The 15090-nt window shown below is 45.9% G+C and overlaps 1 protein-coding gene and 1 long non-coding RNA gene across 4 annotated transcripts in view; one reads left to right on the top strand and one right to left on the bottom strand.

Annotated features, from left to right (window-relative positions):
• Positions 1-580: 580 nt before the first annotated feature.
• LOC125962839 (uncharacterized) lies at positions 581-9252 on the bottom strand. Its single transcript, XR_007474640.1, has 4 exons — positions 6645-9252; positions 5599-6474; positions 3740-3859; positions 581-2941 (listed from the first exon to the last, which is right to left on the bottom strand). It is a non-coding gene; the product is annotated as an uncharacterized LOC125962839 (long non-coding RNA).
• A 51-nt stretch (positions 9253-9303) lies between these two features.
• The window catches only part of PLEKHA2 (pleckstrin homology domain containing A2), a 57005-nt gene continuing 51218 nt past the window's right edge, over positions 9304-15090 (top strand). The window contains exons 1-2 of one of the 3 annotated variants that reach the window (XM_049704282.1): positions 9306-9442; positions 11361-11609. The gene's annotated coding sequence lies outside the window, so the exon portion shown is untranslated. Of the gene's footprint in view, positions 9443-11360; positions 11618-15090 lie in introns of all 3 variants that reach the window. The other 2 variants (XM_033415054.2, XM_004284894.3) reach the window with 2 other exon arrangements.

Genomic DNA, 15090 nt, shown 5'->3' with positions numbered 1-15090 from the left:
CATCAGTACCATTTTTTTTTAGATTCCATCTAGGTCCATCCACCTCACTACAAATAACTCAATTTCGTTTCTTTTTATGGCTGAGTAATATTCCATTGTACATATGTGCCACATCTTCTTTATCCATTCATCTGTTGATGGACATTTAGGTTGGTTCCATGTCCTGGCTATTGTAAATAGAGCTGCAATGAACATTGTGGTTCATGTCTCTTTTTGAATTATGGTTTTCTCAGGGTATATGCCCAGTAGTGGGATTGCTGGGTCATATGGTAGTTCTATATTTAGTTTTTTAAGGAACCTCCATATTGTTTTCCACAGTGGTTTTTTAGGTTCCACATATAAGTGAGATCATACAGCATTTGTTTTTCTCTGTCTCACGTTACTTAGCATAATGCCTTCAAGGTCCATCCATGTTGCTGCAAATGGCAGGATTTCCTTCTTTTTTATGGTTGCATATATATATATGTGTCTATATATATATGTGTGTCTATATATATGTGTGTGTCTATATATATATGTGTCTATATATATATACATATATATATATATATATATATATATATATATATATACACACCACATTTTCTTTATCTATTCATCTGTCAGTGGACACACTTTGTTTCTATGTCCTGGCTATTGTAACTAATGCTGCAGTGAACATGGGAGTGCAGATATCTTTTTGAGATAGTGATTTTGTTTCCTTCTGATATATACACAGAAGTGGAACTGCTGGATCACATGGTAGTTCTATTTTTAATGTTTTGAGGAACCTCCATACTGTTTTCCATAGTGGCTATACCAATTTGCATTCCAACGGTGCCTGAGGGGTCCCTTTTCTCCACATCCTTGCCAACTTGTCATTTGCTGTCTTTTTGATGATAGCCATTCTGATACGTGTGAGGTGACATCTCATTGTGGTCGTGATTTGCATTTCCCTGATGATTAGTGATGTTGAGCATCTTTTCATGTACCTGTTGACTATCTGTATATCTTCTTTGGAAAAATGTCTATTCAGTTCTTCTGCCCATTTAAAAAATCAGATTGTTTGTTTTTTTGTTGTTGAGTTGTATGAGTTCTTTACATATTTTGGATATTAATCCCTTATCAGATACTGCAAGTATTTTCTCCCATTCCGTAGGTTGCCTTTTCATCTTGTTGACGGTTTCCTTTGCTGTGCAGAAGCTTTTTGGTTTGGTGTAGCCCCAACTGTTTATTTTTGCTTTTGTTGCCTTTTGTTGCTTTTGGTGTTAAATCCAAAGAAATCATTGCCAAGGCCAATGTCAAGGAGCTCACCCAGTATGTTTTCTTCTAGAGTTTTATGGTTTCAGGTCTCCAATATTTTAATTTATATACTTTTCTTTTATGTACTTTTTATTTGTAAAGTCTTTTGTGGGGGCATTAAATCATTTTTTAAAAATTTATTTTTAAGCAAAAGAAACATAATGCACATAATATAATATCTGAAAAATATACAAGAGCATGAATGAGTCCTGTCTCCTCTTACCACCTCAGAAGTGATCTCCTCCCCAGAGGCCACCACTCTTACCAGCAAAACTATATGAAAATTTCTGATCACAGTTCAAACACATTTTCCTACCCCAAGGTCATCACTGGGAATGAAGAAGATTGTCTGGGGCACATATAACCTCTGGGAATGCTTGTTAACTTTTCTTTCCCTCCTTTGTTGTTGTCAGCTAATCCACTTACAGAGAGGAATGAACTGAATAAAGTCATTTTCTCCTCCCCCTCCCTCCTCCGTCTCCAAAAGCTTTTTTATTTTCTTGGTTTCTAATCCACTGAGGACTGGGAAACCACATAACTGGACCTTCTGAAATTAGATCTTCAGCCAGAATCAAAGAGCAAGCCTAAGAAAGGCATCTCCATGAAGATGCAGGGACTTGGCTACGCAGAGGCTCTTCCCCTCTTACCTTCCGGTTCAGAGTTCTGTTCCAGGGATTGAAGTTACCAGAAAGTGACCTCCAGGTCAGGACCATGTTCCTGATATGTCTTTGCAGCAAACCAGGACTGTGACATCTTCTGACATTATATGCTGGAGGGAGCATTTGGCCACTTATCCAATTAGAACATCCAAACCATCATTATGCATTAGGTGTAAGGATAAATCTAGCTTGTTATTGTTTAATTCCTAAATGAAGGAGTTAAGCTGGACTGGGCTAAAACCTCCAGCCTAGTGTTGCACTTAATTTTAACAACATTTGACAGACATGTGGAGTCATCATACAAATTATGATGAAATTTGAAAGAAGATTCCTTAGCAAATTACCTGTCTCCAGTGACTCATACTGAGTTTCACCAGTTCTCGGGGTTCAAACTGCCAGTCAGTTTTGTATATCTTTTCCAGTGGCAGGAATTTTAACACGAATGGATATAAAGTTGGCTAAAATTTCTTGAAAAATATATCAAAGACACAATTATTTTTAAGTTGAAGATAAAGTTAGTGGTATGTTGTTGCTTTTTTTTTAAATCACAAAGCAGCTGTGAGATCTCTGAGGTACTTTTAAATTAAAAACTAGCTATTTGCTTATAAAGCTAACTTTTTTCCTATAATCATAAAATAATACATGCTTATTGAAGAATACTTGGAAAATTCAGAAATAGAAAGGATTCTTTTTATAAATTTATTTATTTTATTTTTGGCTGCATTGGGTCTTCATTGCAGTGCTTGGGCTTTCTCTAGCTGTGGTGAGCGGGGACTACTCTTCGTTGCAGTGCGCGGGCTTCTCATTGCGGTGGCTTCTCTTGTTGCGGAGCATGGGCTCTAGGCGCGTGGGCTTCAGTAGTTGTGGCACGCAGGCTCAGTAGTTGTGGCACACGGGCTTAGTTGCTCTGCGGCATGTGGGATCTTCCCGGACCAGTGCTCGAACCCGTGTCCCCTGCATTGGCAGGTGGATTCTTAACCACTGCACCACCAGGGAAGCCCCTAGAAAGGATTTTTAAAAATAAAATATTTGTTCACTCTTCCTCTTTTGTACCTTTTGAACTTTGTACAGTGTGCATATATTTCCTATTGACAAAATAATGGAAGGACATAAATCCATCTGTTCAAATACCCTGTTTGATTTTCTTTGTTTTGTAATCACCAGCTTGTGTTGTGAACCACTGAAGTAACAGCCAACCCGCTTCACTGACCACCATAGGCATCTCTTGGAATAAACCAGATAGTTTATTCCAGTTGCCAACTTTAACTATATTCACCCCCAGTATTTTCTAATCGTAGCCCCTATGTAGGCTCGGTGCTGAGGAAATGAATTATGAAACTAGTCTAAGCAAAAATAAAGTTTAGTACGAAAGCAAGGTCAAAAATAAAATTTAGTACGAAAGCAAGGTCAAGGATCCAAACCTAAGGTATCTATCTATTCATTCTCTCTCTCTGATTCCACAGGCCCAGTTCTTCCCTTGTAATCACAGGGCATCACTGGGGATGCAGGATTCCAAGCCATGCACTGCCCTTGTTTAAACTGACGGAAAAACAATGTCATCAGCATGAATCAATAGGAATGGTGCATTTAGCCAGGAGACTCTTATTTCTGGGGACTGGATGGGCACTTCATTTTGAAGTTTATATTAGTGTCAGATTTAGCAGTATGGCAATGTTTTCCAAACTTTGTCACAGGGAAGTAATTTTGGCATGTGTACATATGTAATGTCTATATATATGTATGAGTATAAAAAGTACTATAGAGTGGGTGGCTTAAACAACAGAAATTTATTTTCTCACAGTCTGGAGGCTGGAGTCCGGGATGGGGTTGCCAGCATGGTTGCGCTCTGGTGAGAGCTCTCTTCTAGGACTGCAGACGGCTGCCTTCTTGCTGTGTGTTCACACGGCTTTTCCTTGGTGCTGTGGAGACAGGGAGAGAGATCTCTTCCTCTTCTCATATGGCCATCAATCCTATCGGATTAGGACCTCACCCTTATAAACTCATTCAACCTTAATTACCTCCTAAAAGCTCTACCTCCAAATGCAGTCAGATTGGGAGTTAGGTCTTCAACATATGACTTTTATTTTGGAAGTAGCATAATTCACCAGATATATATATACATATATATATATGTATATATATATATATTATAAATTTGATTTTATATACACACTTCCAGGTATTTCACCAAAGTTTTCTCGTTTTTGATTTTATTTTATTACTGTCCCTTACTGCTGTTTCCCTTATCCTATAAACAGAAATTGCCAATGTTCTTCTATTTTTCCTATTCTCAAGGCTCTGAGAATTGGAGCTAAGCGATAACCTTGGGTGTTGGGCAGGGACAACTGAACCAGGACTCACAACTCATGTCTTGCTATGTGATTCTGAGACTGTATCTCTCCTTAAAAACCTAAAGTCTTCCACCTGTAAAATGGGATTAATAATCTATAAACCTGTGAAAGTGTGAAGAAAGAATAGTTAATAATTTGTCGTGTAATGTTAGCTCTTTGTAATAAAAGTTTCAAAATGAAATGCAAAGATTTTAATTCAAAGGTATGAAGCTGATTGTTAAAGTTTAACAGACATTCTCAGCAATTACCATGTGCCCTAAAAACATTAACTCAGTCTCAACAACAATGGTATGAGATAAATTATCTGTTATCACCACCTTCTCCATTTTATAGAAATACAGAGAAGCAGAGTAACTGGTCCATGGCTATAGAGTTAATTAGGAACAGAGTCAGGAGTCACATCCCGGTGGCAGCTTGGTGTTAAGAGACCAGTTACCACGCAGTCATGAACTATGAAATTGCTGCTTATTTACTTCTAATAGTGTCACTTCCTTGTTCAAAAACCTCCAGTGGCTCTTAAAGCCTAAAGTAATAAAGTAAAACTCATTTGCTTAGCAATAAAGACCCTCCAGCAACCTTTCTTCCCTGTTTTGTTCCCCATGAAAATCCTTTCTTCATCCTCCCTGCTTCCACCGTGCTCCAGCTGCACAGAACCAGTCACTTTATCTGGAACCCATTTATTCTCATGCCTCTCTCCACCTTCCACATTTTACACTATCTACACCTTCAAGGTTCTTCCAAAGTGCTATCTCCTTCATACATTTTCTCCTGCACCTCTCAACCCCAGCTGGTTGTTTTTTTCCCACAAAATTTTCTCTTTCCTCTTGTCCCTGCTTGTGTTAGTTTCTGGCTTTTCTTTCTTTTTGTTACATTCCCTCCCAACTAAATGATGGGATTCTTGAGGGGTGCAATATGCTTTCTCATAGAACTTTAAAATTTTTCATTATAATTTTAAATCATTATTGTTCTTCTTTGATAAGCAAATGTATGCAGGCTTATTGCAAAAAATAACACATTACAGAAATACATCTCTTAGAAAGTGAGATTCGTCATTATAGTCCCTCTTCCCATGCCCTAAGAGAACTGTGGCTAACAGCTTGGAATATAGTCTTTTAGACTTTTTTTCATGTAATAAATATGTACGGTTTTTATTTACAGAAATGGGATTGTATTATACAGGCACCTTTGTATCTTTTTTAGTCCTACTTATTTAGTATTTTTTCATATAGAAAAAATTTCATATAGTATTTTTCATTCTTTTTTAACAGCTGCATAGTATAAGATTATATGGCATTAATGGTATTTACCTGTTCAATCCCTTGCTGATGAGAATGACAGTGATTTCCAAATTTCACTATTATGCTGCAGCAAATGTGTATATATATTCCAGATATACACTTCGTATATACACATAAACATACACTCCATCTATACTATATATATCTCTGGATGACTTTCTGTAGGACAAATCTTTGGACATGAAATTGCTAGCTGAAAAGGAAAGGAGATTCTAAATGATGATAATTATCGAAAATGTGGAGGGAAAGAGTCTTGTTTTATGTCTTCCTGAATCCTTCACAAACTTGGTGGTTAAGAGGGGGCCAGCTCTGGCGTCAGACTGCACAGGCTTGTAACTAGGCTTGGTCTCCATGTTTTAGTCATCTCATCTATAAAATGGGGAAATAGTAGCACCTTACTCCCAGTGTTGTAAGACTTAAATGAGACAATACAGGTAAAGCAATTAACATTTAGTAAGTTCCTGGAAAATAAGTAAGTACAAGATATATGGGAGGAAAAATAGTTAATAGGTTCAGATAATTGTTTGCTGAATGAATAGGACTGAATAGAACAATAGTAGTTTGAGTAATCTTTCTAGAAATGGATGGTACTTTGCTATTGAAACCAACAACAACTCTTTATAAAATGACCAGCTAGCACTAGAAGTGCGATGGCCTTGGAGCAATTCATCTTTGTGCGAAATTAACTGGCCTGAACCAGGATCAACCACTGACCTTGGCCTCTTCAGTCCCACACTTTCCCCAACGGAACTACCCGGCCCCAGCTTCAGCCTGGTACCTTCCATAATGGGTGTCTCTAAGGACAGAGCACAATGTGGTTCCCCAGAGGGTGCCCTGGCTCACCACTGAAGGTCGTTAGGGCATCTAGTTACCCAGCCGTGAACACTGAAAATGAATAGAAAAGTGCATAAATGGGTATAGAGTATAAGGCTCTCTGTTTAAATTCTTAGGTTCTGGACCAGTAGTCTCCATCTTCATGGAAAGGTTCCCACATCAATACTAGAAGATTCTGGGGGTAGTCAACCCTGGGTTCCAGAAACACCTCTGCCACTAACCAGCTGCAAAACCTTCAGCAAATTGTTGAAGCTCATCTTGCACTGATACAACAGGGGACTGAGATAGCTGATGTGAAAGGCCTTTTTTGACATTCCTTTCCCAATAGGCGGAGTCACATTTTCAGACATCCGGGCTGTTTATTGCACTGAAAAAAATGAATGCATAAAATCAGTCAATGTAAATACTTTCAAAATGTGTCGGGGATGGCAAAAGGACCACAGCAGGGCTCAGACTCAATTGACACTCTGTGCCACTATGGGAGGGGGAGGCAGGAGACCTCTGAGGAAACAGTGGAAATACAGGAGTCAGAGAAGAAACTGTAATCTAACTGGGGCCAGGTCCTGGCTAGCGATAAATGTGGCAGTAAACGGGGATCCCAGTGAAGTACAAGCATCATCCAAAGTGCACCGATGACCCCCACCCCCACCCCAGCCCAACACTGGAGTCAAATTGTCCCCATCTTCTCAGGCCCATTTCAAAATTCACTACTTCCTTCTCGAGGACCCCTCCCAAACAGATGCGTGTGCGCGCACACACACGTCTTGTTCCTCTAAAAGTTGGTAGTACTTTGTCACTCTGTGCCATTTTCATGGCATTTCCAGGAGGGATACAAGGCTGCGTCAACCTCCCAGTAACACTTGCATCCTCTCGCCGAGCTTTGCCTCCCAGGCATCCAATACAGTAGTGCTCAGGAAATATTTGTGGCTCTGTGACTGAATAACTCAGGCAGGCCCCACAGGGACTAGAGTTTTATGGGTTTTAATACGAACCATACCATGGAATCTGAGACTTTTTACCTCCTGGCTCATACTGGAAACCATCCGTTCCAGTCGGATTTACTGGGAGCTGGATGGAATTTTGTTCCATTTCACCCTGAAAACCATAATCTAATTTTTAAATTCAAAAACATTTACATAGCACCTACTTCACGTTCGGCAGTAATCCAAACACTCTACAAATGTTAGCTCATTCACTCTTTGTAAGCATCCAGATGTAGAAAATAAGGCACGGAAAAGTTGTCACTTGCTCTGGGATCAAAGCTAATAAGCACCACAGCTGGGATTCAAACCCAGGCCATCTGGTTCCAGAGTATATGCTCTGCCTGAAATTTATGTGAGTGGCAAAAATCTTCATGAGCAGATAGAAAAAAAAAATTGACGTTGATGTATTTATTTCAAAGGAAATGCTTTTTTTCTTGTGTCCCCCTTTCCTTCCTCATTCAAAGCAAAATGTTCTAAAGCAAACAGTCTTTTTTCACACCTGAGAGAGCAGGTCGGTTCATTTTTGCTTTGGCAATCAAAATGGAAGAGGAAACGTGTGGTTTCATCACTAGTGCTTTCGGGGTGTGTGCTGAGCGTGGTCCTACCTTCCTCCCAGCTCGTCTGGCTGGGGCCCCCCTTCCCCCAGGCTTTGCTGCCTCAGGTCCTGGAGACTTTTTAACAGTCTGCCTTTCCCCTTCCAACACTGGGACGTGGACCCGCCTTTCCCGCAATCCCGCCCATCTAGCCTCAAGGGTCTTCTTCGGCCCTCCCCTGCGTCAAAGCCTTGTAACTAGGACTCGACCTTATCAACTATATTTGCACCAAAATCCCCAGGAATCGCAGCTCCCGGTCGGTCCTCCATCCCAGGGTCAATCCACTACGTTTCTGTGTTTCGAATGTTATGTGCCTGGCTGCATGTACATTGAAATATCTATCTCCTCACGTGCGAGGCCGGCATCAGAACCTGACAGACGAGCCATTGATAACTGTGGGACCCAGGGCAAATTCCTTAACGTCTCTGAGTCTCGGTTTCCTCATCGTGAAGGGGATTGATACCCATTGGGTTGCAGCGTGGATCAAATGCGGTAACGCAGAGGCTGCACCGGCACCCGACAGTTCTCTTCGGTTCCTCTTGGCAATATTACTTAATACCTGCTGCTTGTCTGTTTCCCATTTTCCCCCAGAGCTCCCTCCCGCTCCGAGGGCTGGAAAGGCGTCTTTGCGCCACGCTCTGAAAAAGTCCCTATACAGCCGTTAGAACTTACGACCCCCTTGGGCTCCTGGGGCACATGCATGACAACCCGGGAGAATCTGAGATGCTTCCTTCGACGCTAACCCTAAACCCCGATGGCTGAAGGCTCTGGGTCCGGGGAAGGCCCGGCTGAAGTCGCTGGAGCGGGCTGGGGGAGGAGGTGGGTGCTTTGGGAAGAATAAACGGGGTAAAGAGTGAGCCCGCGGGCCGGCTCGTCTCCCTGTTTCTAGGATGCCCTTATCCCCGGGCCCCTTTCCCACTCGGACACCTGCTGCCCGGGGCCGGCGTCGGAAGCAGGGCCTCCCCCTGCGCGGCCGAGGTGGTCCCGGCGCGCAGCCTCTGGGGCCGCCTCCGGGCGCCCCGCCCCCGCCGAGTCCGCGCAGCCCGCGCGCCCGGCCGCGCCCCCTCCCAGCCCGCGGCGCCCCAGCACCCCTCTCCGCCCCCGGCGGGCTCGGCGGAGCATTGTACTCACATCCGGGGCTGGGTTTTGCTTTAATGCGAAACGTAATTAACCCGGAAAAAAGAGCCGAAGGACAAGAGAGAAGGAGGGAGGGAGGAGGGGAGGGGAGGGAGGAGGGGAGGGGAGGGAGGAGGGGAGGGGAGGGAGGAGGGGAGGGGAGGGAGGAGGGGAGGGGAGGGGGAGAGGAGCGAGAGGCGCGAGAGACCCCGAGAGTTTGGCGGCGACAGACATCCCCCGAGAGCGACGGCCCGCGGGGCCCCAGAGGCGCTTCCCAGCCCGATGTAACCCATGCACCCTGCCCGAGCCCCGGCCCTGCGCGGCGGGGTAAGTGGGGCGCCCGCGCGGGCCCGGGAGCGGCGCGGCGCCGAGGGGCGGGCGGGCGGGGGGGGGGGAGCGCCCCCCTGCGGGCCGAGGGGAGGTCGCCGCCGTCCCCCGGCCGCCTCCGGTGGCCCCCGGCGAGCCCGCAGGGCAGCCCCTCCTCCGGCCCTCGGGAGCGCCCGGGGTGTCCAAGGTCGCCGCCGCCAGGGGTCGGGCTGCGGGGTGGGGCCGCGGGCAGGGTGGGGGCGGGTGTTCTGCGGAGCTGCGTTTTCTCACGTTTGCAGCGGCGAAACTTCTCCGCGGGTTCTGGCGCTGGGGCCCCGGCTTGGCCACGACTTCCCGGGCAGCGGGTAGGGGAGACGAGCAGAGAACGTGCAGGCAAGTCCCCGGGGGCACGGATGGGGCCGTGGAGACTCATCTTTCTCTTACCCTATTACCTTATTCCGTGGCAGGCCTAGAAGCCTCCCGAGGGAGAGACCTCCCTTCCCTCTGGGTCCAGCCCGGGCCCCTCGGGCTTCTGGAACTACGGACTCTGGGGTGACTTAAAGGAAACTGTACTAAAATGCAGATTTGGTGTCAGGTCGGGAAAGCACTCGAGGGGAGCTGTCTGTCTGTCTCACGAACTTCTTCCTCACCTTACCCGCTTCCCTCTTCTGCTCCAGTTCTGAAGACTGCTGTTTCATCGAATTAAAAAAAAAAAAAAAAGAGGAAAGGGAAAAGAGAGGCCTTGTAGGAACGAAAAGTGTGAGAGGAGGCGCGGCAGGGCCACCTCACTGGGGGCGGACCCATCTCCTCCCCAGGCCAGCCCTGAACCCCCAGCCTCTCGCTGTAAGGTTTCCTTGCTACTTGGTGGATCTTCCCCTTCTAACTCCTTCTCCCGCCACCCGCCCCGTCTTTCTTTAGGACTCCAGATGGGGATTTTCAGAGGAGAGTAAGGGACGGGGAGAGAAGGGGAGGGGACAGGCATTCTACCGGGACGCCAGCGGTGACACCCCCGAGGCATCTCGGTCCGCTGAGTGGTGGTTGCACTTGGGCTGAAGTTCCAAAATTGTACTTCTGTTTTCTTAATATATCTAAGTCAATCCCCTTTTTCCTCCTTTCTGGAGCTTCATCATTTTTCTGTTTGGTGGCAAAGCCTTCAGAAACAGTAAAGCCAAAGATCTTGAAAGAATCGAAGTGTTTTCTATTTCAGTTGCATTCAGCTGACATTTATTGGGTAATTAAGACACGAAAGGCAGTGATGAACAAAATGTAGCCTCTGTCTTCAGGGATTTTACCATCTGATGCAGGACACAGGCGGTACACCAGGGCCTAGGACACAATGCAGTTGCTAAAATAGAGATCCAGCATGCTTTGAGGAGCCAGAGGAAGCTTTAACAGCCTTCTCATCCTTTCATATATTAGCCTTCACCATCGTGTGCCACTTGAACGCAGGTGACTTTTGCCATAGCTTGCAGTCTAGACTCTGTGGCCAGCCTGGTGTGTGACATCTACTAGGTGCTAAGTAAACGTTTCTTGAATGAATGAGTGAGTGACTGCAAGAGCATGAATTGTTTGCCCCTATCCAAATGGAAGAGAAGAGAGCAATGTGGTGGTGCCTCAAGCTCGTCTGAGCTGGTTCATGAGGGCTTCCCTTGGGTGTTGCCTTTGGACCTAAGTATCCTTCGCCCTCCTTGTAAGCCCCGCTTTTGACAAAGTGCCTATGGCACTCCTGCTGATGGGAGCCTCGCTCACTTCACAGATGGGTAATCACCTAGGTACGGATTGGGGAACCACCTGCCCTTTGGTGGAGCGTTTGCAGTGCTGCTTTTCCCTTGTCGTTGGTGCTTGCTTCTCTCTTCTGTATAAGGAAGTAGGGCTTGCAAATCCCATCGTGTCATCGTAGTGTGCTGAACCGTAATTCAGCTTGGTGTTTTCCCCCGAGGTTAAAATAAATCCTGGAGACATGCAGATTTTGGTCGGTGCCTACTTATGGAGAGATTCTGCAAAAATGGGAAGGGAGAGTCATCAGCCCCATCAGCCAGCCACGCCCCTCCGAGCAGCCCTCCTGCTGGCTTGCCTGGTATTTGCTGAAAGTGCCGGATCACTAGGGAGCCGGGAGCAGCAGGGCCTCGATCTCCGGATGTGCATCCAGCTGGCGCTTCATTGATCTCCGGTCTTCTTCATGGGGCAGGTGGGCAGGTGGGTGATGCCCCTGTTAAAAGGCTGGAACGCCTCAAATTAGATCTTGCTGTGGCCCCAGTGCAGTAAATATCTCTTCTGTTTCCCTGAAACTGTAGTAAGTAGTTATTTTGGCCGAGATAGTCGTGGAGCTTGGAAAAGATGATCTGGGTGCTGGGGCGTTGCACTGCTCGGCCTCTTCCCTCTTCCCACCGCTGCCTTACTTTCAGTTTTCCACGTGTCTTAGTGAGCTGGAGAGGACTCCGGCAATCCAATCTGTTAGGCTTTGGAAAGGAAGGAAGCAGAGCAAATAGTATAGTGTGACAGTCTATGGCAAGAGCAGAATCCTAGCCCTGCCTGATATAAGCCCATCATTGAGCCAGGGAATTGGCCAGGGCAGGGAGATAGGGCGGCTGGGGGGTGGGAGGGATGGGGTCCCTTGCTTCCCGTTCTGCACAGGTCTGTGGTTGCTGTAGTGGGACAGTAATTGGAAGGCCCCGTTGACCTTTACTCCGAACCTTGGGCTGCCTTTCTGCCCGGCCAGCTGAGATAAAAAGGGAGGTCCCCTTCTCCCTGAGAAACACTGGGGTTAAAGTGCAAAGGCAAGGGCTCGCCCTCCCATCAGCTGGGACTCCCTTTTGGCCATCCATTTGCGGAGCGGATCTCTGCTGCTGTGACTCTCCCACGGGCCAAGCAGGAGGTGGTTCCAGAGACCCTTCCTTGGCTTCTGATCGCAGGCCTGGTTCTGTTAACTTTCAGGGTGGCCTGGCCGAGATGGAGTCGGTGGATCTCTTGGACTGTTTTTTTTTTTAACCTTTTGGAGAATTTTTGAGAAATATGATGGTTCTTGGAGTAGACGGAAGAGTGAGGGCAGCTTGTGCCTTTCCGTGTGAGGGATTCCAGCATTACTGCCTTCCCAGTGGGATTTACTTATTGATATTTGAGGGGTGGAGACGGCCTGGCAGCTGCCTGCCCTGTTTTACCTAGCGGTGGGGGTCATGTACTACTTGTTAGGCACTACACACGCACACATCTTAACAACAACAGTTACACAGTGCTTAGTCTTTGCCAGACCTCCTCTTAAGCACTTTTCACACATTATTTCGTTTAATGCACACAGCAGCCTTTGAAGTAGGTACAGCGATTCTCTCCATTTCGCAAATGAGGAAATAGGCCCTGAAGAGTTTAGTAGAGTCTGTCTGACTCTAAAACCCATGCTCTTTCACTTCACTCCAGCACAGCGGTGGGTCACTGAAATGAGCTCGCCCTCTTCAATGGTCACGTTCTTGCAAGAGTTTTGTCAGATGCTCTCAGACCCATCCTTGTCACCTGCACGTGCTCTGTGCCACACCTGGCCCCTCCTCCGTCCCTACATCCAGAGACGGGAGCACAGTGCCTTTAGACAGGCAGGCTTAGGCCCTTTAGACTTTCCCCCAGCACTTTGCAAGAGGCTAGTACGTAGGAGAAATAAGGATGCTTTCTTTTCCTTCTCCTACTGCCCAGGTTTTAGTGGGTGAGAAGGTCCAACTTTTAAATGAGGATCAAGCTGCTGTGCTGCTACCAGTAAGAAGGCCTACAGTGAAACTGAATCGCAGAGCCTCGTAACTGGATTCTGAAAGTGGGAGATCTCAGTTTTTATAGGCTATTTATAACCCCTGGGGCTGGTCCCTGTGCTGGTGAACTCTCTGGGGGGAGGTGGTCTCAGGAGCCTTGAGTCAAGGGCAGGCCTTTGTTTCGTACCAGCTCTAACAACCACATTTTCTCTGAACATAGATGAGGCTGCTGTTCAGAGAGGTCATGAGAGTTTAAAACATTTTGCTGTTTTTGGCATCTTTGTTGGAGTGGTATCAGTAGTCAGTCGTTCCTGCCGTTTCCCCAGTATTTTTTTCCCTTAAAAAATTCCTCGAGTGTCTCTTGCCCTCCATTGAGAGTTCTTGGGTCCAGGGGACGTCGGGCACCTTCTCTTACCCTCCCCATTCCTGTGGATGTCTGCATTCCTCAGCCTGCTCTTCCGCTGGGAATGTGTTCTCAGTACATTCTCTTCTCTCTCACATTATTCTCCGGCCTCAGACTATTTGGAATGTGCTCTTATGACAGCTTCAGAATGCAATGATGTTATAACGGTAGGAAATAGATGTTCCCACATTTTGGAAGTTAGAGTCTTTGGCCCAGTCTCAGAGCTGTGTTCTGAAATAGCCACGCTTGCGTTTTGTTGTTGTCATTCTTGTGTTTTTACTGGGCCCTGGGCATTCGTGGGCCCTCCGCAATGCACCCTTATGTAGGTGGGAGATGGAAACATAGGCGAACTCTCTGTTCGCATGGCCCATACGTTTTCTAACCTCCACACCCCAGTTCCTGTCTGCTTATTACAGTCCTCTCTGAGACCTCTGATGTCATTTCCCGATTAACTTTCTCCTGTAGAAATTTAGCAATTTCCCGTTGGTATCTCTCTCACTTACCACTGATGCTACTGTCCCCAGCTTCTACCCTCGAGGATGACAAGATAGCAGATGTATTCACTGCATCCCTGCCCGCCCCCCTATGTTAAGAAATGCCTTCCTGACTTTTTTCTGGAGCAAAATCCCTGAAATTCCCTTTCCTACCAACGCCAAGTAACATGAAAGAAAAATAACCAAATTTAAAAATGGATTCATTTTTTTTGAGTTTTGAACTACCGGAGATTATAGTGGATTATTTCATCCTGGGGCCAATACCATTTAAGGCTTTATCTCTGTTACCACTTTCTTTCGTTTGTATTTACCTCAGAAGTATCAGGACGATCAGGCAGATGAATCTCCCTTATTTCACTCTATTTTTTCCTGTATCTTCAAGCCACATTAGAGATCTTACAAATAAGACGTCCAGTACAGTAAGCCAGAGCTTTCATGACTTAATAGCTCTTCAGCTTTTCTTTAAAAAAACAAACAAACCTATTTATCCATCTTTTCATTCATCTATCTAGACATTTAACTTAAAGACGTCAGTCCCATCTCCCAAGTTTCAAGAAGGAAAATTCCACTGGGGGCGGTCTTTGTCGGGATCCCTGCTTCTGGGCGTGCTGTGCTGCAGGCTCTGTGACAGCAGAGGGAAAGAGGCACTGACTTGCGTGTGAATCTTCAGTTGACCCCCAGGACAGGGGCTCCTCTTATGAAGACCAGAGAGCAAGCAACCAAACCCACAGAGGAAAGAAAGAGCCTCTCTTAGGGGAGGCTGCAGTAGGAAGTAAGAAACCCAACTAGATTGGAGGGTGCCAAAGCCCTCTGGGTAGGTACCTAGCTTTTGGGCAATTGTGATGGGTGGAACATGGCTTTATTAGATTTAAGACTTTGAAACACTAAGAAGTCCCAAGAGCGCTATAATTTAGGCAAGGTTTTGCTTGTTTATGGACTCTGGAGAATTGAGAAATTTATTCTCAGCTTCAAAACTTGTAAGCTGGGGATGGGGGTGTGTGTGGAGTTAAATAGCTTTCCCTCCTGCTAAATAAAGTAACATAC

Source organism: Orcinus orca, chromosome 21 (genome assembly GCF_937001465.1).
Source record: "Orcinus orca chromosome 21, mOrcOrc1.1, whole genome shotgun sequence".
NCBI lineage: Eukaryota > Metazoa > Chordata > Mammalia > Artiodactyla > Delphinidae > Orcinus > Orcinus orca.
The sequence above is the reverse complement of the archived record's forward strand: the minus strand, read 5'-3'. Positions and strand labels throughout refer to the sequence as shown.